Here is a 24,114-nt window from a genome sequence, read left to right on the forward strand (position 1 = left end):
GTGTACCCATTTCAAAATCAAAAAAAAAAAAAGTCTCACACTACTCTTAGGCTGCATATTCTGCACAATGGCTCAGGAAACCAGTGTAAGGAAACTAATTCTGGCCATTAAACATATCCTTTCCCCTCCCACTGCTTATTCAAAGAGTGATCACATGCTCCCTGCTGCAAGTTACACCTTTATAGAATTTAGATATGGAGGAAAACTATTAGATTAGCCCTTCCACCTACTGATGTGAGATTGTTCCCTGGAGAACCTTATTCATTAGTGCATCACTGCATAACCTTGTGGGCACACTGTGCCAAGAACATCTTGATTTTATTCTGCTTTTTCCACTTGTCCTTTCCTCCTGGTGCTGAGGGCTAGGGGGATAGTTTGGTGAGGACTGTGGTGGAGAAGGTGAGATACTTATTTCATAGTCAGGATGGTGGTTTGGATGCTTGAGTATGTACACATTTCTGTGGATGGTAAGTTTGTATACTTTTTTAATTAGTATCTAAGTGCAGAAGACCAGATAGGGGGTGATCTTATTCAACATAATTCACTGTAAGATCTTCTGGAGCCCAGTGGTCTACAGCAAATTATCTTCGTGGCTTGCCCTGATTCTGCAGTGTCCTCAGATGTAGCTTCCATTTTACTTTCTGCTTTCACTCTTCTGTGAGCAGACAGAGCCAAACTTTTAATTGCTTCTCGGCCAGGGAAGGCAGCTTGGCATTTTGCTGCTTTTCCAGGAGTGAAGGTTTTTATTTCAGTTGTTCTTTGGTCTGTTCCCATAACACTCTGAGCTTTTGGGGCAGCTGTGGGTGCTTGGCATGTCTCACGGTAGTGTCTGGTATCAGGGCACTCTCAGCTGGGCTTCCTGCTGCAAACTTTTCCTCTCAGACCTTCACTTGTGCCTTCTGTCCTGGTAACTTTTCTTAGCAATTGCCCTATCCAGAAATTGAGGAACTCAGCACCAGCCCCTTCTCCGGGGTCAGCCACTCGTGTTTTAACAGCCCAATGCAAACCCACTATTGAAGCACCTCCAGTCTGTCCCTTTAGGTGAGTTTATTTGTTCCTGCCACCTCTCCCACTTTCTGGGCTCCTGCGGGTATTGACTCTACCCCAGACTGCAGCTGTGCCTTTTCTCCTGGGCCATCCTCACCCAGGCCTCTGCCAGCCTTCCAGAGGTGAAACCTGGATCCAAAGAGGTCTGCACACACAATCAGACATCTGCTGACCCCAACAGGGACTGTCAGGAGCCCAGCAGAGCACAGGCCAGGGACAGGGAGCCATCACCACACAGGATTTGCTGCATCCTTCGGGGGTGCGCTCCTGCTTTGTCTTGGTCCTTGGACCTTCCCTTCGGTTGAAGAATTCTGCAAAACGCGAGGGAAAGGGAGGGGAGCAAAGGTGACCACTGCCATTCTGCAGTTTCAAAGTTCTGGTTTCCACCCTCAGACTATAATAAATGGCTGCTGAGTTACTTGACATGGAGCTAAAGACTGTGGGGTGAATTTTCAGAGCAACGCACAGGAAATTATATGCACAATTACTGTTGTTAACAGAGCCTGGGCATGTAACTCCCTGCACAGCAGGCTGGAAATCTTCCCCATGCATGTTTAATGGGGTTTGGGTTGCTACATTCCTGGGGCTGTGTCCCTTTTCTAATGCCTACTGTCCTGAATGAAACAAAGGAAGTACTGAATGTAAAAGAGATTTTATTTTGCTGTTAAAAATAATATTCTCTTGATCTACAGTTTTCCTCTAATGCCAAAGCATTTCTTGCCTCAGTCAGTGATCCCTTAACCTTTCTGTTCTGTGAGAAAAAAAAATCACATATTTATTTATTTATGTCTTTTTCTTCTTCAAAATGTGCTCCACATAATGTGCTCCTCAATGTTCATACAAATGAGTTCATGTTCATGCAGGCAGCACAGTTATTCTAGTGATGGATGTTGTTGAAATAAGTGTAGGTCAAAACACAGAAAATATCTGACTAAATCTTAATTTGCAAATGCTCCTGAGTAAATAAAATATTTGCACGTCTTCATAGAAAAATGAATTTTATGTGCCATTTCACTAATCAGGTATGTATTTCAAGTGCCTTCCTGCTCAGGAGGTTATTAATGTGGTATTTAAACTTCAATAGATTGTAAACTAGGAAGAGTCTGTAAATTTGGGATGGTCTTTTGCTCCCATGCTGTTTATTTAGCTTTATGTACCATGATTGTTTTCTTCTTTCCCATGAAGAAGGTTGTCATCTTCTGTACCTAGATCAATCCAAATGGACTTTAACTAACTTCAATAAAAATTAAATTACTCCTCTTAACTAACAGTTTGCAGCTACAAGGCGATTATATTTGCAGCTGTGTCCTCTCATTGACTGAAATATTCTTCCACCACCCTGGTCTCAACTCTCCAGATTTCTGCAGGGTCTGAGGGCAGAAAGGTGCTGTAAAGAGAGACTAGAAATACCAAAGCAAAAACACACATTTTAAAAAAAATATATATGTAAAAAATACATCAAATACATATATATATGTATGTAAAAAATACATCAAATACATAGTCGAGTTTCTGAAAGGTTTCAATCATTCTAAAATTGCACATGATTGCTTTTAGACTCCCCAAAATGCTTTCATCTAAGAGCAGAAAAAAGTGTAGTTTTGAAAGCATTGTTGGGGCATGTCTAATAGATTTGTCTAACTCTCTCTGTCTTGATATACGCAACACAGTTGATTGTATTCTCCTTAGCACAGATCTTGAAACTGTAAATAAATTTTTGAAGTAAATAGTCATGATAATTGCTTAATGAAGTATCACACACCAGCAGTTTTGAATACAAAAAAAAAGTTCAAAACTACTGTGTGGTGTCTCTTTTTACTGGAAATGAGCTTTTACTTCTAAACTCCTGTTATATTTGGAGAGAAGCAATCCCACCGAAAATGATACCACTACTAATAAGGAACATATTATCTTTCATGTGGGTATTTTTTTTCATGTTTAAGGTTTCTTTGTTATTATCTCAGTAGCAAGACTCTCCACAGTCTTAGGCAGAAAATCAAAATATGCCTTAAAGCAATAATCTTTTAATAAGTATCAAATGTCTTTCAATGAGATAAAAGAATTCTCTAGCATGCTTATACACACATACCCACACACACACACACTTACTTCACTATTCATCTTATTTTACAACTTTTCAACAGTATTTTTGGGATTTTTTTTTTTTTAAACCAAGACTAAACCCTTCTAACAAATCTTAGATAAATCAATTTCTAAATGCTACTAAATATTTTGTTAAAATTGTTTTCTCCAGTTGTTTGGCCTCCTTGTCTTGAGGGCTTTGGGAGATGCGGCCATCTCCTGTGGCCTCAGGTATTTCCACTGGCCCAAACAGGGATGTTACTCCAAGCTTCTTTAAGACACCAACCTGAGGAATTAGGTCTTTTTGCACTGATTTTTCAGGAGGATTCACACAGCCAAAATCAGCCTGAATAACTCTGCTAACAGACACAAAGGGACAATGGGCCTCAGCACCCAGGGCCAGACTTGTCCCACACAACTTTAGTCCTTATCCCGGGAAATGCAGCTGAAGGTGAGTGACCTGAGGTGTCTTCTCAAGGCAGCAAGGATACATGGGCAAGATTCCCAGAGTTAGGCTGGGGACATGTTCTGCCAGTGTCCTGCCAAGGAGGACAGGGTTAATCTGCAGGGGAAAGTGGAGGAGGTCTGGATGCCGCTGATGAGAAGCGCAGGTTCCTTTGCTAATCAGGGGAAGAGTATTGCATTACCTCTCATCCAGCCTTAGAGTTTGACATATCTGTTGAGAGGAGAGCAATATTTATATTTTTATATTTGTATTTTATTTATGTTTATCTGTGTCCAAGGTCAGATTGCAATTCAGACTCCTCGGTCCCACGGCTTCCTCGTGGCTGTGGCGTGTGGAGGGCAGTGCCCACTGGGTGCTGCTGGGTGCTTTGTGCTCAGTCTCTCCTCCTCGAGGTAAAAACCGGGAGTATTTTCACCCAACTTTCCCTCAAAGTAAGCATGAAGGAGAGGAGGTGCTGCCCTGCAGAGTGCAGCGGTTCTGTATTCTCCAATAACTTATACAGGCCCTTGACTGAACTGGAAAAAGTTGGGGGTTTTGTAAAATGGCGGCCCTTGCCCCTCAGCTTCGGTGACAGCAAGCTGCAAGTTGCCTACATGCCACAGGTTAAGTTGTCAAAGTTGTTCTCTTCCCTAATGCTTCTTATGACAAATACCCCTAATTGCTTCTTCCTTTCATACTTTTCCGTGCCTCCTGGCTAAGACATCCGTCTGTAGCCTTTACGGTTCGTCTTTCAAAGCTCGGCCTCAGTTGTGCCTATCTGTGTTTTCTGTCTCTTTCTAGCTCCAGCCTCCCCTCCCTGTCTCCCCATCCCTCGGTGCCTGCGGAGCAGCGTGCGGGCACCTGCCAGCTGCTGCGGAGACCGAGCTCTTCCCACCTTTCCCGACAGCTGAGCGCGGCGTCGTCCTGCGCTGTCTACGCCCCGTGCATAAAGATGCACGACTTCCCGCTCTGAACAACCCAGAGCACGCCTGCCACGCCGAAATGCCATCGCCAGCCGCTGAGGGGAAAATGCAGTGAAAGGGAAAAAACAAAATGAAACCAAACGTGGTTTGTCTCTTTCGCGGAGGTGAGTTCAAATTTTGTAGCTCCTGAGCCAGACCTCCCTAATGTGTACGGTGGTGCTAATTTGAGTTGTGAACTCATGATTACTTATTTAAGAAATCTACATACCAGTGTTGCAAGAAGGATACTTTGAAAGCCTTTTAAGTATCTTTCTCATTAATTTACTTAATCCTCTGATCTTGCCTTCTTTTAAGTTGTTTATTTTTAAAAGAAAGACAAAAGTGAGCTGGAAAGCTTTGTTACTAAAAGAGAAGTTTCTAAATTTGTATGGGATACAAAGTAATTAAGAATATAAATATAGGTGCAAACAGTACACAAACACATGGATTTGGTGCGCTAGGACAGCTTCCTCCACTGGCTTTAAAGGTAAGCAGTGGTCAGGGTAGCAAAGTACAGGTAGCAGACCTCTGTCTCAGCCAAAGTAAAACTTTGCTTTCTAATGTTTATTGTCTTTATTTTTTAAAATGCTACCAGACACGACAATAAGAGGGTTTTTGTAATATGGAAGATGAAACCTACTTCTGTATCTGATGAGAGGTTCAAAATTTTCACAGTAGTTTTCATTCTGAGCAGTTTTATGGCCATTTTCAAAAGTGCCCTGACAGCTCAGATTCCAGCACTTCAGGGTGCTCTGCTTGGGATGTGTAAGGACATTTCTTTTTCAGAAAGCAAGTTGCTCAGCCATCTCTGCAAAGCAGGTCCCTCCACTGTGCTCAGCACCCAAAAATAAACCACCCAAATCCATTCTTTTCTTGCAAAGATTTTACTCAGCTAACTGGGACAGGGCAGGCCTGAATTTTGGATGAAAGAAAACTTAGATGAGCAGGGAAGCTGTTCCCCAAGGACTATATCCTCAGTGATACTATGAGCCAGCAGCCCCCGTAGCTTTCAGCATCTCTCATGATCAGACTGGATGTCTTTTGCCCGAGGCTGAAAATCTCTTCCTCTCTAAAACCAAAGAGATGTTGGCTGTGAGTTATGATTAGTAATAGAGTCCATTTGTGGTGAGGTGGGGGGAAGGGGAGAGGATGGACCCAGAATCATAAGACTTTATGTGCTCAGCTTATTTCCAAACAACCACAGACAACCGCCCTGCTCTGGGTAGTTCACTGATTGAGGACAAAACCAAGGAGAGAGCACAGGCAGAACAAACAAACAAATTATATGTAGTAGTTTGCACTCTTTATAAGTGGCATAATTGGAGTACAGCATGTTGAAGGATAAACTCAGGGAGTTACACTGACTAAAAGGCCTCCTGGAAGAAAGATCAGAATTGCTGGGTTGTCAGGAAAACAATCCCCAGCAAGCACAAAACAAAGTGGGAAGATATCCAAGTGCCTGCCTCAGAGCATCAGCACCCAACTACTCTCACCCACTGAGGAAGAGGATGGGAGCAGGGTGGTGCTGACAAGGGTGTCAGATACTCCTCTGAGATCAGCTCTCACCCGCATGTCTGGGTGAATTGCTGAATGAAAACGTTCCAAATTTGGAGGCCCCAAGAGGGGGTAGGTTGTGCTTGGCCAGGCTCTAATTGCATCCTTGCATTACTATGCAATTAATTGCTGCCGTGGTCTGCTTGAGAAGAGGGAGTGTGCCAGCTCCATTCCTGGGCAGCCCCGGAGGCTGGAGGAGCTCATGGCTCTCGCTGCAGGGGGTGACCTACTCGGATGGCTCTGCGGCGCTGCTGCCAGCCCTGCTGGCAATACTGGTCTTCCCAGGGTGATGTGCCTTCCTCCTGCAATGTGGTTCTCTTAGCAGGCATGAAAAGTTTCTGAAATTGCATAGAAAATGTAGGGCAGGGAGAACACATAGATTTTCAGTGATTTTGTGTTTCTTAGCAAAGAGATGACAGCAGAAAAAATGCGAGCACAGTTTTCCCTAGCATTTTGTATAACTGTTTTCAGTGCATACCTCAAAAGGAGGCAGTGTCTTGCAGAAAATACAAATAATTCCCCTACAGAAGGGAAAAGAAGAAAAATTTTGCTCTTGCTTACAGATCACTATAGTTCTGACATCAAGAATTGAAAAGAAAAATAGCACAAATTCCTGAATGCAAGGAAAAGCAGTGTTTAACCCCCAAATTGGGATGTGCTCCTCATTTCTAACATGCCTCTCACTAAATTCTTTCCTGTAGAAGAGAGATGAGAAGGATGACGACATGTTTAGAACTCGCAATGTCTGATTGCTAGTGTTGGCTTCAGTGACCAAATGGTATCATGGAGATCTGGGGCACAAAGAGTGGGTGCAGAAGAAGGAGACAGAAGAGAAGCTTCCCATGAACCCCAACACTGAATAGTCTGTCCTTTGCTTGCCATGTTTAACTTTGGCAGCCGCACCAGGGATTTTTTTCCTGAGTCTTCCTGAGGTTTCAGGTGTAGGCTGGCTCCTGGATTCCTGCAGGAGATTCCTTTTATTCCTGGCCATCCTCCCAGTCTCCTGGGGAGCCACTGGCACACAACAGTTTTTCCAAAGCCTGGCAGCCCTTGGCCAGCCCAGAGGAGCAAGCAGTCTTGGCCAGAGCACATCTGGGTAAAAACTAAGAGGGTAAGCCTGGTTTATATGTCTGTGCTTCATCCAGAAACCCTACCAAGGGGAAAAGGAGCTCAAGGTTCCTGTGCCTTGGAGCTCCTCTGTCCTGCACCTGGCAGCTGGTGCCACTTTGTGTTGTAGGCAAGTGGTCTATGAATCACCTGGAATCATTTAGGTTGGATAAGACCTTTAGGATCATTGAGTCCAACCATGAAGAGCAGGTAGTTGACTACTGATTCCTGTAGTTAATTTCTTCCTCAGTTTAGCAGAACGCACTTTGGGTTTATGGACAGTAAGGAGGTACAGGAAGACAGGCAGATGGGTGGGGGACATGTCAGGTTCTGCCTTTGTGGATTTCAGTATTTATTTTATTTTAAATATAGATATTTGCATAAACATAAGGCTATGTTGAAAAAAAACTGTGTAGTGTCACCTCCGTGTATATGACTAGACGCACAAAAAAACAAGATTCCCTGGTTACACTGGGTGGAACTAGCTGGCACTTAATCCCCTTATGTGAACCTAAAAATACTCATAGGTCAGGGCTATGAAAGAAAAGAACCTTTTTCCCAGTCAAGCCTTTTTGTCAAGAAGTAGAGGAAAATGTTTTATTTATTCTAGTGGTTGAATTGCTTCACAGAGAAAGTCCCCATGGTGAAGCATTTTCATGATTTTTCCAGGCTGAGGCACCAAGAGGATGTAGTTTGGTCCTTTGGGAAGATGCTGGCAGCAGTGGGCTTTTAGTAGGGATTTATACCACCTGGAACAAGCAAACTAAGTCCTGCAAACTGAGCATCTTAGCCAGTTATCACCCACACCTACCTGAACTGGCTGAAGTTCTTGCTACAGCTTGGCAAAGTAATCTCAACTTTGAAATCATGAGGAAAAGTGTGTCTGATCTATTTTAACCATTTTCTTTGGGGACCCTTTGGTTAGCTATTTTTCCTGCTGTATTTTCACGCAGCTGCCTAAATGAGCCAGGCACATGTTTAACTTTGATCCATTTATCCATCTCATAATATTTAAGTACCCCATGCAGATGATGAACAGCCTGGGCTGGCCTGCTGTTCTGCCTCATCACCCCTTTTGGAGCACAACCTGTTCAAGGGATATGAGGTGAGGTGGAGTGAGTTTTGCCAGGGAAAGGATGATCTTAGGGTTTGCTTTATGGAAAAGAAAGGAGGAGAATTTGAGAAGGGACTGGATGTTCTTCCCACCCTTCCCCACCCCACCAGCTGCTGGTGGGCTTTGTGCCTCCTTCCATACCACATGTGACTCAGCTCCAGCAAAGTCCAGAAGCTGGAGTCCTTTCACCAATGTGATCTTTTCTCTTTTGTACCTTCTCCAGAAGACACACACACACATCCCAAGCAGTGACTGTGTCTCCAGAAGGGCTGAGCTGGGCACCTCTCCAGAGGCAAGGCCAAGTTATGCTTGGGACGGAAGGCAATAAAGGCCAAATAGTGTTTACCTTATGTTTCTCATTCACAGCCTGCCTTAAATCATTTGTAACAAGGCCAGGGGGGGAAGGGGGATGATACTAGAATTGTGTGCAGTCCGAATGCCAAGAAGTGCTTTTGCCTTCCCTGGAGATGAGCTCTGTGGAGCCTTGCAGGGTGTGATCTCTTATTTGGTAATGTGAACACAAGGAGCAGAAGCACAAGCAACGAGCGCAGCAATAGCATTAGATCAGAGGATTTGGACTTTGCTGTACTCCCACACCCAAGTCACTCACAAAAATACGCAAGCGTACATTTGCAGATGTGCATGTGCTCACAAAGGCTGTTTTGGTTTGAAAAAAGGGAGAAATTACTGTTTCTATCAAATAATACACTTTTCAGGAAATCTGAACTTTGCTGTGAGCACCAGGACCACCAGATGTGGCCTCACCTGTGTGAGGTCTCTGCTTTGGACTCTCTTTTATTGCAGTGGTGAAATGAAAGTAGGTGCCCCACTCGCAAGCAGGGCATCAGAGTATAAGGAGGTGTTCAAAAATAACCCACAGGCTAAGATCCAAACTATTACTTTGCACAACTAGATTTTCCCACTTCGCCTTGACTCTTTTGTACATGTGTGCATGACAGTATCATGCTGAATAAACAGGTGCCACCTTCTCTGCCATACTTCTGAACCATTGTTTTAAAGGTTAATGCATAAACTCCAGAAACAGATGGAAAATTTAGCATAAAAAGCAAACTGGAATCACATTCAGGAACTTGCCAGTTTGACCATTTAGGAGTCTGGATGGGTATTGATTTCAGGTGAATATTCTAAAGTTTGCATTACCCTTTGAAAAGTGCTAATGTAGTTCTTGTCACTTTAAATTAACTTTAGATGAGAGGGACTGACAGAAACATGAAGATGTGTGAACTATATTTGACTGATATTCTGTCAAATATTGTATGGGGTTATGATCCACAACTTTTCCCATCTGCTGCTCAAACCTGAATCCTTGAATGCACAATGGATTAATTACCATATTTTGTTCTGATTTCACTTAGTAGTATAAAAGACTGTGAATGTTAAATGTACCCTTACCTGCCTTCTTTTTCTGAGGGTAAGGTATAGAGGAGGGAAGACAGGGTGTTCTTTAGCAATTTTTTTACACCCACACAGAATGATTCCTAAGTGCACCTCTTCTCAAATAATTAGATTCCCAGAAGTTAGCCAGAGAAGCACAGCACTCAGAATTTCATTCACTCCTTTCCTCGCAAGACTTTCTTCCCCCTCAGTAATAAAAGCAGTGAGTGCTGATGTGGCACATTCAATGCCTGTGCTTTACAAGCAGCAGTATAATTACACCCAGCTCTGCTGTTTGGTATCCTCGCAGAAGGATACGGCGTGGAGCACCGGAGGTCAGTGCTTTCCACTGATGTTGTGTTTCCTCGAAGGCCTGACATTGATTCTCCAGTGCCACCTGCACATCCCAACAACTCAGAATGACACTCGGTGGCCAGCCTGCCCCTTTCTGCAGCTGGACACCAGAAAGTTGGGTGTCTTAAATTAAAGGCCCCTTTGAAAATAGGGGCTGTATTAGCTTGGTCCAAATTCCCCAGTGTTTCAGAAAAAAACTCAAGCTTTAGTAAAAACATTTTTTCTCCTAACCTTCTCCTTTCCCACCAGTACTATTTGGATGAGTTGAGTTATTTTGACTTTCAACTGAAGGAATAATGCCCCTTTTGTCGATGTACTGAATAAGTAAACTCTGGTAATAGCTAGTTACTTCATTTTACAGAGTCCTTAACACATATATCTCTTGAGTATTTTTCTTTAAGAGGACACTGTGCATTGCAGTTACATCCTGGGTTATATTCTGGCACTGCACTGCTTAACAAATAGAAAACATTTCTATGTGTGTCGGGTTGACTCTAACATTCCTGTGTCAGTGAAAGAGTGTGGTTATCCAGAAATAAGTGAACTCAATGATGGTGTGAAATTCATATTGAACATATGAGTTCAGAGAGACTTGTAAAATGGAGAAACAAAACCGTTTTTTATTACAGTGAAGTCCCTTCTGGAAGAACTTAATAATATTACACTTGGGAGTAATTGTGACCCCAGTTCTGTCTTTTATATGTTTTGTCAGGTTTTGGAGATTTAAGAATAACATTGCCCTTCTCCAGTACTAGAATATTACATAGATTCCTCAGATATATCCACAGCCAATGCTCTTCCAATTCCAATTCCAATACTTTTTAAATGTCATTATTCTTTCTTCATTCCTTTTCTTATGAAATCTCCAAGCCTTGCTTTAGATACTCTTCATCCAAGTTTCTTTCTGTGATTACCAAAAGTGGGGCTCAGCAAGGAAAGGTTCTACATAGGAAATACTTCTGTTTTGTTTGGGAGAAGTTCTGCTATGAAGGTGCATGCTTGTCCTTCATATTAGTTAGTTTTAATCCTGAGGGGTGAAGAGGATGATATGTGAACCCAAGCAGGGGAAAAAAGGGGACTTGAGATACTCTTGGAATACATTAACAAGTTCTCACTCTTTGGCTGGAAGTTAATCCTCAGACTGAGTGCATTCCTACCCTCTTGCATTAGTGTGTAAATGCCTACCAATAGTGTCAAGCCCAGAGCTTGTATCTACAGGACAGCTAAAGGACTCAATAACCTTTCAAACTGTGCCAGGAAGCACTTGGCTGATGGTTCCACCCAACACCAACAAATGCTCACGTGGGATTTTGAAAAATGCTCATCATTAAATTCACCCTGCTTCTGTTAACTCCGTCCCATTGAAAGCTGATGCCTTAAACTCTCCTGGAGGGTCAAAGGAGAAACCTTCTGTTTTAGTGCCACTTTTCAACTTCTCTTCATCTAGCAAGCATCTGGCCCAGTTTAATAATCTTTGTTCTGAGTGGGGTAAGGTCATTAGCAAAACCTTAATGGGGACAAGGGTTGCAGCATTGGACCTCTATTTGGAGAATCTATTCCAAAAGGAAAAGGTATGATGTTTCTTGCAAGTGACATAAAGATTAATGAGGGATAGACTAATGCCCTTGCTCCAAAGTCAGCGAAAAATAGAAGGTTCTGTTTAAACTTTTCAAAATGAATTACAGTCAGGTGCTGACTATCAAGAAACAAAATGAAATCTGAGTTGAAGAGTCTGGAGTAATTCTCTGGGTCTTTCCCCAAGCCTGTCACTCTTTTCTATGGATATGAATATTAAGGGATAACAGAGAGTGCAAATCTACATGTCCAGAGCTTGTGAGAAAGGCTGGGGACTCAAAAAAAAACACTTGGGAACTGCAAACATTGTCGGATATTTAGAAAATAATGATATTTCAATCTGATTAATGGATGTAAAAGAAGAAAAGTTTTCAGATTTTTACACCTTTTTTGGAAAGTCCAAATTTAAATCTAGGAGCTGGTAGAAAAAAGGATTAAAACATCTTTATGCATATGATGAAGGCTAATTATTGGAAGTTACAAATATTTTTATTTTAGTAAGGCAGTTAGGGTTCCATTTGAATTGTTTAGGCAAGATAAGTTAATATTCACGTTTATCTTGCAAAAATACAGATTATGTTTGTGTGGGTGCTACAAATATGTTGTGGAAATGGGTCAGGACAATTTCAGAAATTTATTGTGGGACAAGCCAGAGGCAGGTGAGAATGAAAACCAAGTAATGATCCATTGCTGCTATGTATTTTTGAAACAAACCTCCAACAAACTTGTACACCAGCTCTTTCCTATGTTCCAGAGTATGTTCTGCAGGCCTTTTTTTTAACTTTACTTTTAAACTAATTTTATAGTGTTTATAAATGTAAAAAGCCCTAGTGTTATTCACCATATACACTGCTAGCAATTTTTAAGTGACTAGATCTCTTCTTTAAGGTGGAGTCAACATGTATCTGCCAAGAGATATGGTCAAGTGCTGGACTGTTTGCAAAATGCATTTTCAGCTGTCCTTACATTGCAAAATATTTTGTTAGTGTCATATTTTCAAATGAACAATTGCTTGCCTTAAAAAAAGACAAAAAGCCAATGTTTTTGAATACCATTTTCAAAATACAAGTTATCATGGGAAACAAAAAATTACTCTCACTTCAGTAAACTCTTAGGCAGAAACCAATGACCCAGCCAGCTCAAGACCACGCAAGCAAGTTTATGCACAGAGAGCAAAACCAATAAATGCTCCCAGAAATTACTTTGGAGAGAATTCTGAACATTTCTTTCCTTCCTTTCCCCTCTTTCCTCACCAAAGCATCCTGACAAAAGAGAAACCACAGAATGTGCAGAATGTCAACAGGATCCTGGAATCTGATTCCCACTAGTTTTATTGGGCTTGGAGTTGGGTACTTGCTGCCCAGAAGAACAGACAATAGGTTCATTCCTTCTACTGAAGAAGTACAAAATGAGGCATTTCCTCCACATGTTCCCCTGGCCCAATACATGACATTCAGAGCATGTGGAGCTCAGGACTTGCTGCTCACCTACAGCAGTGCTCACACCAACCCGCTGTGTGCTGGCTACACCCACTGCATGCTCATTTAAACTTCACAGTAATGTGAACATTCATTAAACCAATTGTGGACAGGTGGTTTTTGCATTGGAAACATGTGAAAACATGTGTTTTCTATGTTGTTTTTTATACGAAGGCTTGTGTCCAACAACCTAATTATTTTTATTCAAGTATTACATCACTCTCACTCGCACAAGCAGAGTGCCAGCACCTGCTCTTTGCTACACTCTCTTATGTTTTCTGTGTCCTCACCTCTCTTCCAAAACAAAGGGGGATGATTCTCACCATGAAGGAATTTACTGAATGGTCTCCATCTGTGCCACAGCAGACACAAGCCAGTGTAGTCAGTTCTTTGGCTACTAGTGTTGACTGAAGTAACTCGTGCTCCTGTACTCAAAGTATTCATTTTAATCCCCTGAGCACCTCCAAGCAAAAGTTGCATATGAGCAATCACAGACATTTTGATACCTTTCAACAGGACCTTCTCCAGATGACCTAACTGTCCCTCCTCTTTTAAAAAATCTGTGATGTTAGAAATGCTGATTTTTGTCAACATTTTGTGGAGAAAAAAACCTTAGGGGTAAAAAAAAAAATACATTAAATATTCTCCTGGTTTTCTGCAGCCACATTATTATTTGGAAAATCTTTCATATGATATCCAAAGACAAGGAGGAATTCATGATGTTATTCCTCCACTGCCGGCCAGAGATCCCAGATCCAACAAAGAAGGTAGAACAGAACTATGTGAAGGATTACACATGCAAACTGAACTATAACTTGTAGAAAGACCCACCAAACTCCCCAGTTCCCATTCTTTCTTTTCTTAACAGCATCATGTCTACCATGATTCTGCTTCTCCACCTGCAGGCGCTCTCCAGTGTGCACCAGGCTCGCTCCTGTACCAGCCCTCATTGCTGTGTCCCATGCTCTGCCTTCTTCCAGCAACTCCTGGACACATTCTGGCAACCTCTCTGCCCCTGAGCTCCCTAGCACTCATGACTGCAGTTTTTCAGTCCTCCTTCCGTGTCTTGTTTTTTAGGGACTTCATCTGCATTTGATTTCAGCTACCATCCTTGACTTCCTGATTCCTCTTTCCACTGTGATTTTTTCCCTCTATCCAAGTTAAAATCTCATCACTTTGGGATATCTCTTTATAGGGTCAAATAAATAAGTTAGATTTAACCTGGACTGCTCTCTTTTAAAATCCTGCATCCAAGTTACCTTGGTTGGCACCTTCTGCACATCTTCAAGATACTCTTCTACCAACCAATTTGCTAGTTGAAGCTCTTCTGATTACAAAATCCCTTTCTCTAACTCTGTATCTCCTCTCATTCTGAATGGTGCCCATTTTTCATCACTAGGATGCCATCAATCTTCCTTTTGCCTTCCTCCGCTACCTTGTCTATTGTAGCAAGTAGCAACAGTCTGCTTCTGCTTTCAGTGTCCTTCAAGGTTCCTTCCCCCTCCATCCATTTCCCATTGTTCATTTCCTCAAAAGCAGCTCTTGTTCCAGTTGGTCTGAGATGTCCATGTCCATAGCTGTCCTTTCATCCTGGCTATCTTTTCATCCATATTTCTTGAGAAGCACTCTGCACACATTTGCAATGTTGCTGACTTGTTCACTTTTGAAAATCTCCCTCAGTTCTGCTTTGACTGGATGACCACTGAAAACTCAACTGCACTTTGACTGTCCTGTTGGCAGTGCAACTCTTTCCCTGCACTTCCACATTTCTTTGTATCTATCTCTTGACTCTGAACTTAAAACTCTTCCCTTTATTTTTATTCTGCTTGTGCAGAGCCTTTTGCTGTGAGTTCCTAGTCTATGACTCCTAGAGGATATGTCAATGCACTCAAGTAAGAGGGAACATGAATACTGCAATGAAGTCAAAACTCTTGGAAATCTTTGTGACTCAGGGTGTACAGAGTCTGAACCTAGCTCCAGCCACAAATTTTGCACTTGGCCTGCAACTCTGTGTAAAACTCATATTGGAACATCCTTGAAAATAAGGGGTGGTGTTGGAATCTGCATCCAAATTTCACAGCTGTAGGTCACCTCTCAAACACGGGTATTTGGAAGACAGGACTGTGCTGTAAGCAGCTACATCGGTGATGAGATATTGTTGCTGGATTTTGCTGTCTGTGTTTTTGAAATGCTTGCTACAAGGACAGCTGTGAGGCAGATGCCGTTCTGAGTTCAGATGTGGAATGTTACAGGGTCACTCTGCTTACCTTATCATAAAAGAGCACGCGTTTTTTGTGCTCTTCATGTACTGGAAAACAAGTTCATGACAAATACTGTATTGTGTGCAAGGGCTGGGGGTGGGGGAGAAGAAGGGAAGTGTATCTTGTCCTTAGGGGCTGCTGGTGCTAGGCACCACAGAAGAAAGCCCTGTTTGTCAGCAGCACTTAGAGATACAGGGCCCAGCACGCGGCACCTGCAGCAGCTTAAGGATGGCTCCCTGGACAGGGAGCTGTGCTCCACTGGCTGGGGATTCTTGACTGCCACACAGAGCCAGGAGGAGTGGTGGAGCCAGACTACTGCAGGAGAGGAATCTGGGAGATGCACAGCCTGACTACATGGAGCAAGGATTCCTTAGATGCTTTTAAAGGATTTCTGCAAGAAGCTGAATTTAGTGTGGTCCTAGCCTTTGTTCTGTACTCTATGCACGCAAAAAATTATATCTCTTGAAAGGGAACAGTAGTGTTTCAGGATGTTGGTGCTGGTGTCAGCAGCTGGGCAAAGTGAGAGTCTGGAAATGGTTCTTGAGTATAGAAGGAGTAGAAGGTACTCAGAGGTAGGATAACAACTGTTGGAAAGGAGCCAAGACTCGGTATGCATGATGGGGGATGCACTGATAGAAAGCAAGTGGGTTTGAAGCCTAAGGCAGGAGGTGAACAAGGAAATCTGGGCTGGAATATGGGAATTCCTGTGGGGCTGGGATCTGCCTGCAGGGTAGCTGAGCTGTGCAACAGGGGTGTGAGTGATGGCTGGCATAGTGAAGAAAGGCTTCTAGCAGAGCCAAAGTTAGGTCAGGGAGAGGGGGAGAGAGGCAGAAAAGAAGGAGAGGTGAAAAAAACAGAAAGGAGCAATGAAGGAATTTTTCTCCATCTGGCTCTTTTCTACACTATCAATAAGCTTTCCAGCCTCTGTCTTTCTTCCCAGTGTCCCTGTGTCTTGGAAAATTGGGTTGAGCTATGCGAAGGAGGATAAGAGAGCAAGGATGGAAGAAGTCTTACAGCATTGGAATCCCACCAACTTGTCTGGGCAGCTGTTACTGCTGATTATGTATGCTGTGCTCATGCATGCTACATTTCCCATGTTAGATTCATGATTTGGAGCCTGCCTTTGCAGACAAAGGTTTTGGGCTGTGTTCTTCCAACTTACTGGTGCAGTTTGTTACAGGAACAGCTACAGATTCCAAGGCACATGATAAACACTGAAAATGGAGACTCATACCTGACTGCCTCTCTGCCTAATATACCTGTCAACCTTTTGTATTCATGCAGTTTCCTTCATGGTAGGGTCTTAGCACCTGTATGAGTTGAATGTTGAACATACCTGGCTCAGGCATCAGTAAGGAAACATTGCCCACCACCACATTTTATACACAGTTGCCAAGACAAATACAGGGTCACATCCTGATGCTATTCAAAGCACAGAACTCCTATTTAGAGTCAATGAGAGTGGTGCATAAAAAAATCAATGGAAAGGTTTGACCCCTTTCAAGTGGAGCAGTCCATGGTACAAATTGCCCTGCTTTTGTTGAGCACAGAAGATAAATCCCACATTTTTTCCTCGCTGTCACTTTTTGCTAGCATGCCCTTTGGAATGTGCTTTTTCACCCCACTGTATCTAACTAGCACCACGAGATGGTTTTCAATAAAGGTGCAGTGAAATTATCCAGGGTGGGGATGCCTGATTGGCCTTTTAAACACACTTACAAATATGACTGCTGATTATTCACATGTGAGCTCTTTGCATGGCATAATTTAAACTGGATTATAAAAATTTAGAAAGAAAATAGAGGTATTATTAAATATGTGGGGATACCATTGTTATACCCACTAGTAAAAATCACTGTCTGAAATCACCTCAGAGGGATGCAGACTGAAAGAAACTGCTAGTTTGGCTGGTGGTTTAGAGGATGTTCTATTGCTGAGCTACTAAATAAATCCCCTTTTGCCCTGCACTGCCTCCAGCAAGCCCTTAGCCTTCCCCACTCTGTCTTCCCCACACTGTTTCTCTATTTTTCCTCATAATCTCAGCCCTGATTCTCTTTTTCCCATTCTTCTGAATGTTGAAGTCACGACCTTTGTGGTTTATAGGCCACAAGAGACTGAGCTAAATGTGTTAGCACAGAGTCAAAACAAGTAATAGCTGGCCAATTAAATTAATAATCCATATTGTTACAATGTTTAACCATGGCTGTTTCCTCAGTGGTCTGTTTAAATCACAGCCAAGTCCTGACCTATTAAAATGAATAACTGGAATTATGAGAAACTCCATTTAATAAACACAGCAAGGAACGCAACACAATCGGTATGAAATATTTATTACCACTTTAAGCAGCAGCTAGTTGAGATTTAAGATTGGATTAATGAAGGGGTTTTAATTTCTGGCTAAAGGTAGAAAGCTTAAACCTGAAACATTTCCTCAATTTCCTGGTATGGCTTTGCAATGGGCAAGATTTGAGATGGGAGCACACAATTCGATTCATGCTTTCCCCTTGCAGAGCTCTCTCCAGACACGTTCGATGCAGAAGGAGATCAAAGCAAGCAGGCTCCAGACAAGTGGCTCAAGTGGCTTGAAAAAACTCTGGGGAATAAGGGCTGGAGCACTAGACATGAGCCTTTGGATTTTAAAATGAGCACTCCTGCCAACCACCATCCTATAGAGAGCAATGTTAATGGAAGGCTGGTACATTCCCTGTGACAACGGCTCGTGCGCATGCATTTTTTTGCAGTATGTCTCAGGGCTAGAGGAGGGGAGAAAAAAACCTTCTCTCTGAAATTTGTCAGACAAAATTTCAAGCTGGGAGCCAACCCTGATTGTTTCAAGTGGCCCAAGTATTGTTTTTCTTAAGTGTGGAACCACCAAGGTTTTGCTATTTTTATTCACACTGCACATTCATCTGCACGGTCTCCCCGCTTAACACAAAAGCAAATGTTCCTGTTTGATAGAAGCTAAAATGTTGCCAGGCTTGAAAAATAGTCTACCATGCTCAAGCTCAAATGGGGATATTACTTTCCTTTTATTTTCTAATTCTTCTAATGTAATAACACTGAGCAGGTTAATAACATGCAAATCCTGGCAGAATGGAGCTGTCTGGAGGTACCATGTCAAGGAGCCATGTAATAATTGCTCTGGGCTGTGCAGACACTTGGAGCATCATCTCTGTCATAACGGATCCTTCTCACCATTTCTACCATAATGGTTCCACACCATAAACCATACCCTGGGCTGCATCAAAAGAAACATGGCCAGCAGGCCAAGGGAGGTGATTCTCCCCTCTACTCTGCACTCCTGAGACTCCACCTGGATTGTTGCATCTGCCTCTGGGGCCCCCAGGATGAGAAGGATGGGGACTTGATGGAGTGAGTTTGGAAGAGGCCACAAAGATGAGCAGAGGACTAGAGCACCTCTGCTATGAAGACAGGCCGAAAGAGCCTGTTCAGCCTGCAGAAGAGAAGACTTTGGGGAGACCTTAGAGCACTTTCCAGTACCTAAAGGGGCTGCAAGACTGCTGGAGAGGGACTTTTTTACAGGTGTATGTAGTGATAGGACAAGAGGGAATGGCTTCAAAATTAAAAAAGGTAAGTTTAGATTAGATATCAGGAAGAAATTCTTTACTGTGAGGGTGGTGAGCCACTAGCAGAGAAGTTGTAGGTGCCCCATCCCTGGGAGTGTTCAAGGCCAGGTGGGATGAGTCTTTGAGCAACCTGGTGCAGTGGAAGGTGTCTGTGCCCATGGCAAAGGGTTGGAACCAGACAGTCTTTAAGGTCCTTTCCAATTCAAACAATTCTGTGATTCATCAGGAAGGCACTGATGCATTAAACCACTGCCCTAATTTGCCTAAATACTGACTGCTGCCACTGCCTCCAAGGATCTCATTTTCAGCATGTGCTGTGATGATACCAGGAATCATGCATATTTTCTCCTCACCTCCCTCTTTTGATTCTTAATTAATAGACCCAGCCTGAGAGCTGTAGAGGCAGAAAGATTTTGTACAGCTCTACACTGCAAGGCCATAGATGAAACAAAGTCTTCTATGCTCTTCATAACACATTTGAGCCCAAAGCTGGCAGGACCCATGACTTGGGGTAGTACAGCTTCAACACCCATTTTGCCTGATGGATAAGACTGGCCATCAAAACTGTTTGCCTCTTGTGCTGACAGCCCCATCTATGGCCCTGATTACATCAAGAGATCTTTCATTTGTACAAGGTGGTAGACAAGCATTTCACCAGGATCTCAGAATGTGTTTGTCCCATACATTGCAGCAGTCAGCTGAGGGATTTTTCCTGGCCTCTATTTCTTGGTTCCAGACAGTTGAAGACATCTGTGGAGCAGCATCAGACCTCAGAGACTGACTGAAGTCTGCCAGGCTTGCTGAGCCACCGCACTGCACAGCAGCCAAGAGGACAAGCCTGGCATTAAAGAACTAATGCCAAAGACAGGTCAGAACCCCAAATTTCTGTGTACTTTCTCCTTTTCCTGCATTTCTTTTGGGAAATACAGTCACATGAATGCATTAACTTAGGATATTCCCAATGGAATATGAACTGGATCTTCAGAGGTTTTCTAGCTAGCTTCCAGAGTTGTAAATATCTTTACTTCTCTGCATTTTCAATGAAAGCAGTTTTGTTTCCCCATGTGTTTTTTTGTGAAATGACAGAAGAAATTAAAGGAGTATTTCTGGGCCTAGGGGAATGAACTCCCTCCTCCATGAGAAACCTACACCTTAGGCACTTCCCTGCTTCCTTTTGTAAACATCCTTGTGCATGCAGGTGCTGTTGTGCTCACGCACAACATACACCAGCATACACGGCACACAGCAGTGGTGCATCTCCAGAAACACACAGCAAGTTATTAATGGCCTGAACTGTATGAAAAACCTAGTGTGAATGGATGTGACATGGCTCAGATAGGTCTCCAGGGTCCCAGGCTCATGCCCCATGTGAAGGGGACAGCCTGCCACCTGAAATGAACTTCAGCTCAGGAAGTTGCACTTCTCCAGCATGTCATCATCTCTCCTTGTGCCCTGCCACCTGTATGTCTCAGCTGATTTCCCCTTTCCCAGTTTCAGATGGAATGAGATGAGGCAAAATGAGCAATTTAAATTTATGACCTTGTTTGGTGGCCTTGCTCCATTTGGCATGGGTGTCAGAGGAGTCCCACTGGCATTTTAGGTACTGTGGGTGTTTGTCATGTACCCCATGGTTGTACCCACCCAGGCAGTTCCTGTGACCCCTCAGAAGTATGATGGATGTCCCAGGCAGATGAAGGGACTTTCCCAAGATTTTGCAGTGTACACAGCAGCCTAGGACCTCCTTCATCTCAGAGTCCCTTCCACAGTCCTGCAAACCATGATCCATCCCAGCATGTTTGAAAATCACAGAGCTCTAGGGAATGGAAAGTTTATATATAGGGCAGATTTCCTGGAAGCCATAAATTGATAGTTTTATTTAGGCTTTTAGCAGAATTGCCATGAGAAATCAGAATCTACTGGGTTACTTTGCAGGGAAATACATGTGTGAAATTTCCCTAAGCCAAGATCCTGTCCAAGAGGGCAGTTTTTCTCAGCTTCCCTCTGCTGCTCACACCGAGTATTTTCCACTAGAGCCTGTTGTTCTGCACAGCAACCTGAGCAGCCCCCATGCAGAAGCTGTGGGGTCCTGAACATGGTATTTTAGAAATCTCATCTCTACAGGGTTGCAGGATATGATGCTTAAAATATCTGTGGTGGCTGGAATGAGCTCTCCTAACTCTGGCCAGCCCAAGGGAGTCAGCAGTGGGAAGGATGCCTTGCAGAATTGCTCCAGAGCTGGGAGGGAGCCTGAGAACTCTGCCTGGCTGCATCAGCTCTGTGTGAGCTGAGCCGGGGAAGAGCTGCTCTGGAGTTTCATGAAGACAATGACTGGGTGATTAGTGACATTAATTCTTTACTAATTAGTGGACATTAGCAGAAAGGCAAAATCAGGTCTCCTGCTTGAATTCCAAATAATTTTTCTAAGACGTTAGAAAAAGCACCTGGGTTTGGCCAGAGCATTGGTTCCCAAGCCACTATGATGCAATACAGAACTCCAGTGGAGGATCAGTCATGTGGCAACCTTAATTTATGCTGTGTTCCCTGTCATCCTTCAATGATTTTCCCTCACTTTTAGTATTTAGTACGAAATTTCTAAGAAAGCAAAGTTTACCTGAATCAGTTTGGATATAAAGTTTCAGAGCTCTCACTAGCAACTCATGGTTCTGGTTTGCTTGTTGCAAACAAGCTTAATGGAAACATAAAGGGCAGATCAGAGCAAAATTAAAAAAAAAAAAAAAAGGAAAACTGTTGAAAGTACTGAAAAAAAATCTGACCCACATAATTTAAAGATAAATATTGTTATTTAATTTCACCATTCTCTTTTGGAGTGTGATAGCATAGATGTTGTTATTTTTTAAAGGAAGAAATACGACATCCCATTTAATTTCCTCCGAAACAAGACAATCTGGCTTACCAAATATAGCCTGACAAAGAAAACTAGAAATTTCCTGATCAAAGATCCAAGAGTGCAGTGCTCCACCTTAAATCCCTCCCACCTATTAGGTCCCCCTTTAGACAAGACAGAGAAACAAATTTCTCACACATCAATGATGCTTCCATAATCAATTTCAAATAGCCCCTTGCATAGGGATGCAAATCTTAGCTTTCTCTTAATAAAGCCTTTTAGAAGATGGATGTACTGATCTGATATTATTAAACGAAAAGTGGTCTCTTTTTAATCTAGAGATGCAGGGGCGTTAGTAACAGAGTGAATCAAAGGCCTGGTCTCTTTCTCTTCCTAATTATCAATAGTGTTTTATAATCTTATTAATATTGATACACAGTATACTGAAGATCTGTTAACGTATAATGTATGTGGAGGATAATTAACGAGATCCGAGTCAGATCAATCGCCTATTTGACAGAAAACGGTGTGTGGCTTATAAATTATACATATGCTAGGTATGGCTAGAAATGTTTAAAGTTTCAGTCCAATCCTTCCAGTACAGCACTGGGAAAACTGATGAACTTAAAGGCACAGTCCCTTGCCTGTTAGGTTTATACTGTACACTCAGAGGAATAACTCTTATTTAAAAATCAAAGAGTTCCATTAACTGCCAAGATCTCAAAGCAGCACAGAAAACACACCTTCTCCTTGTGAAGTGCAGCTAAACAAAAGGCAAAATCTTGTAAGAAAAAGGATGATTAATAAAAGTGAGGTAATTTTCCTTTTGATTTCTGAGAGGAGGTAGCATGCAGGATGTTCCAAATGACAGAAATGATCCCACATCTTCACACTGGCCTCTAACAAGGTTAGACTTGCTAGTGCAGTAAATACAATTAATAATCCCAATTAATATTGCATGTTTTGGTAGGTTTGAGAGCATGAAAGCTTTCCACAGATTACTCTTCACTCCCCAAAGCAGACGTGGCGTGATGAGACGAAGGGATGGAAATGTGGAAATAAAACTTTCCTTTTTTGTTGTTGCAGAGCTCCTGATAAGCATGGGGCTGAGATGAAAGGAAATGTCAGGTTTAACAAAAATAACATATTATTATTATTAATAATTTACCTCAGGGGTACGACCCAGTGCAATAATGACTGCTTGAGGCTGTGAAACTCCAACAACATTTTGAAAATGGCTCAGACTTGCTCAGCTTTTCCACAGCAGACCTTGGGGCATGTTCAGCTGTGGTGTGGGGAGATATGATTCCCAAGGTGGAGAGGCTGTGTCAGTCCCTTGTGTTTCATGTAGGAAGGCTTGAATCAGATTAAATAGGCAAAAATTCAGCTTTCTCTGAAGTCAAATTTCTACTGATGTCAGTGAGAGTTTTGCTTGAGAAAACATACAGGCAATGCCATGCCAGATCATGCTTGAGACAGGATATACTTCATCAAGTGACCTCTCTTACAGGAATCGGCACACAGTGCTGTGGAGAAAGACACAAGCTGGGGCTGCACTCATCCTTGTGTGGATAAATTCCCTCCTAGCATGTTCCAGACTATGCCCACCACTGGAAAATGCAGGGAGGACAGAGTTCATGGCTGCACTCATCTTGGTTGCTTTCAACTACACATACCTCACAAACTTGCCTCACAAGAAATTTTTCAATAGGTATCTTTGGGTCAGAACCTTGTTTCACCTTACCTCTGAAAGCAAATTGTTTATCCGCAAAGATAGACTTCAGGGTTTTTTTGTTTGGTTGGTTGGCTGGTTTGTTTTGTTTTCCTTTTCTTTTTTCCCCCATGAACCACTACATAAGCTGTATGCCTGTATAAATACCCCACAATTTTGAAGCAAGCCAAGTACTCTTAGTGGTGCTCGTGACAGCATGACAGGCACCAAACCTGTCCCTAAACACAGCCTTTTTTGAAGTTAGAGATTCAATTCCACCCAATTTACCCCTGGAAGCTGAATGATCCTCAACAGAATTACCCACAAACAAGTTTGCAGAAGCTGACAGTTCGTTTGTAATTAAGCCTTTAACATATGACTATGTGTGACCTCGTGTTTGTTGCAACAGGAGCCGATGGGCAGACAGGAGCCCCAAGCCGGCTACCAGCGGCAGTGCCGGAGACCGCAGAGCTGCCTGATGGAGACTCTCAGGATTAGCAAAACTTTTCCTGAGTCATCCTTTGTACAGCTCATGTGGGGCCATCTCAATCAAAGCGTCCAGCCCGCCTGTGGTGTGGTGAGTAAAAGACTTGCCTT

Source organism: Fringilla coelebs (genome assembly GCF_963513975.1).
Source record: "Fringilla coelebs genome assembly, chromosome: 8".
NCBI lineage: Eukaryota > Metazoa > Chordata > Aves > Passeriformes > Fringillidae > Fringilla > Fringilla coelebs.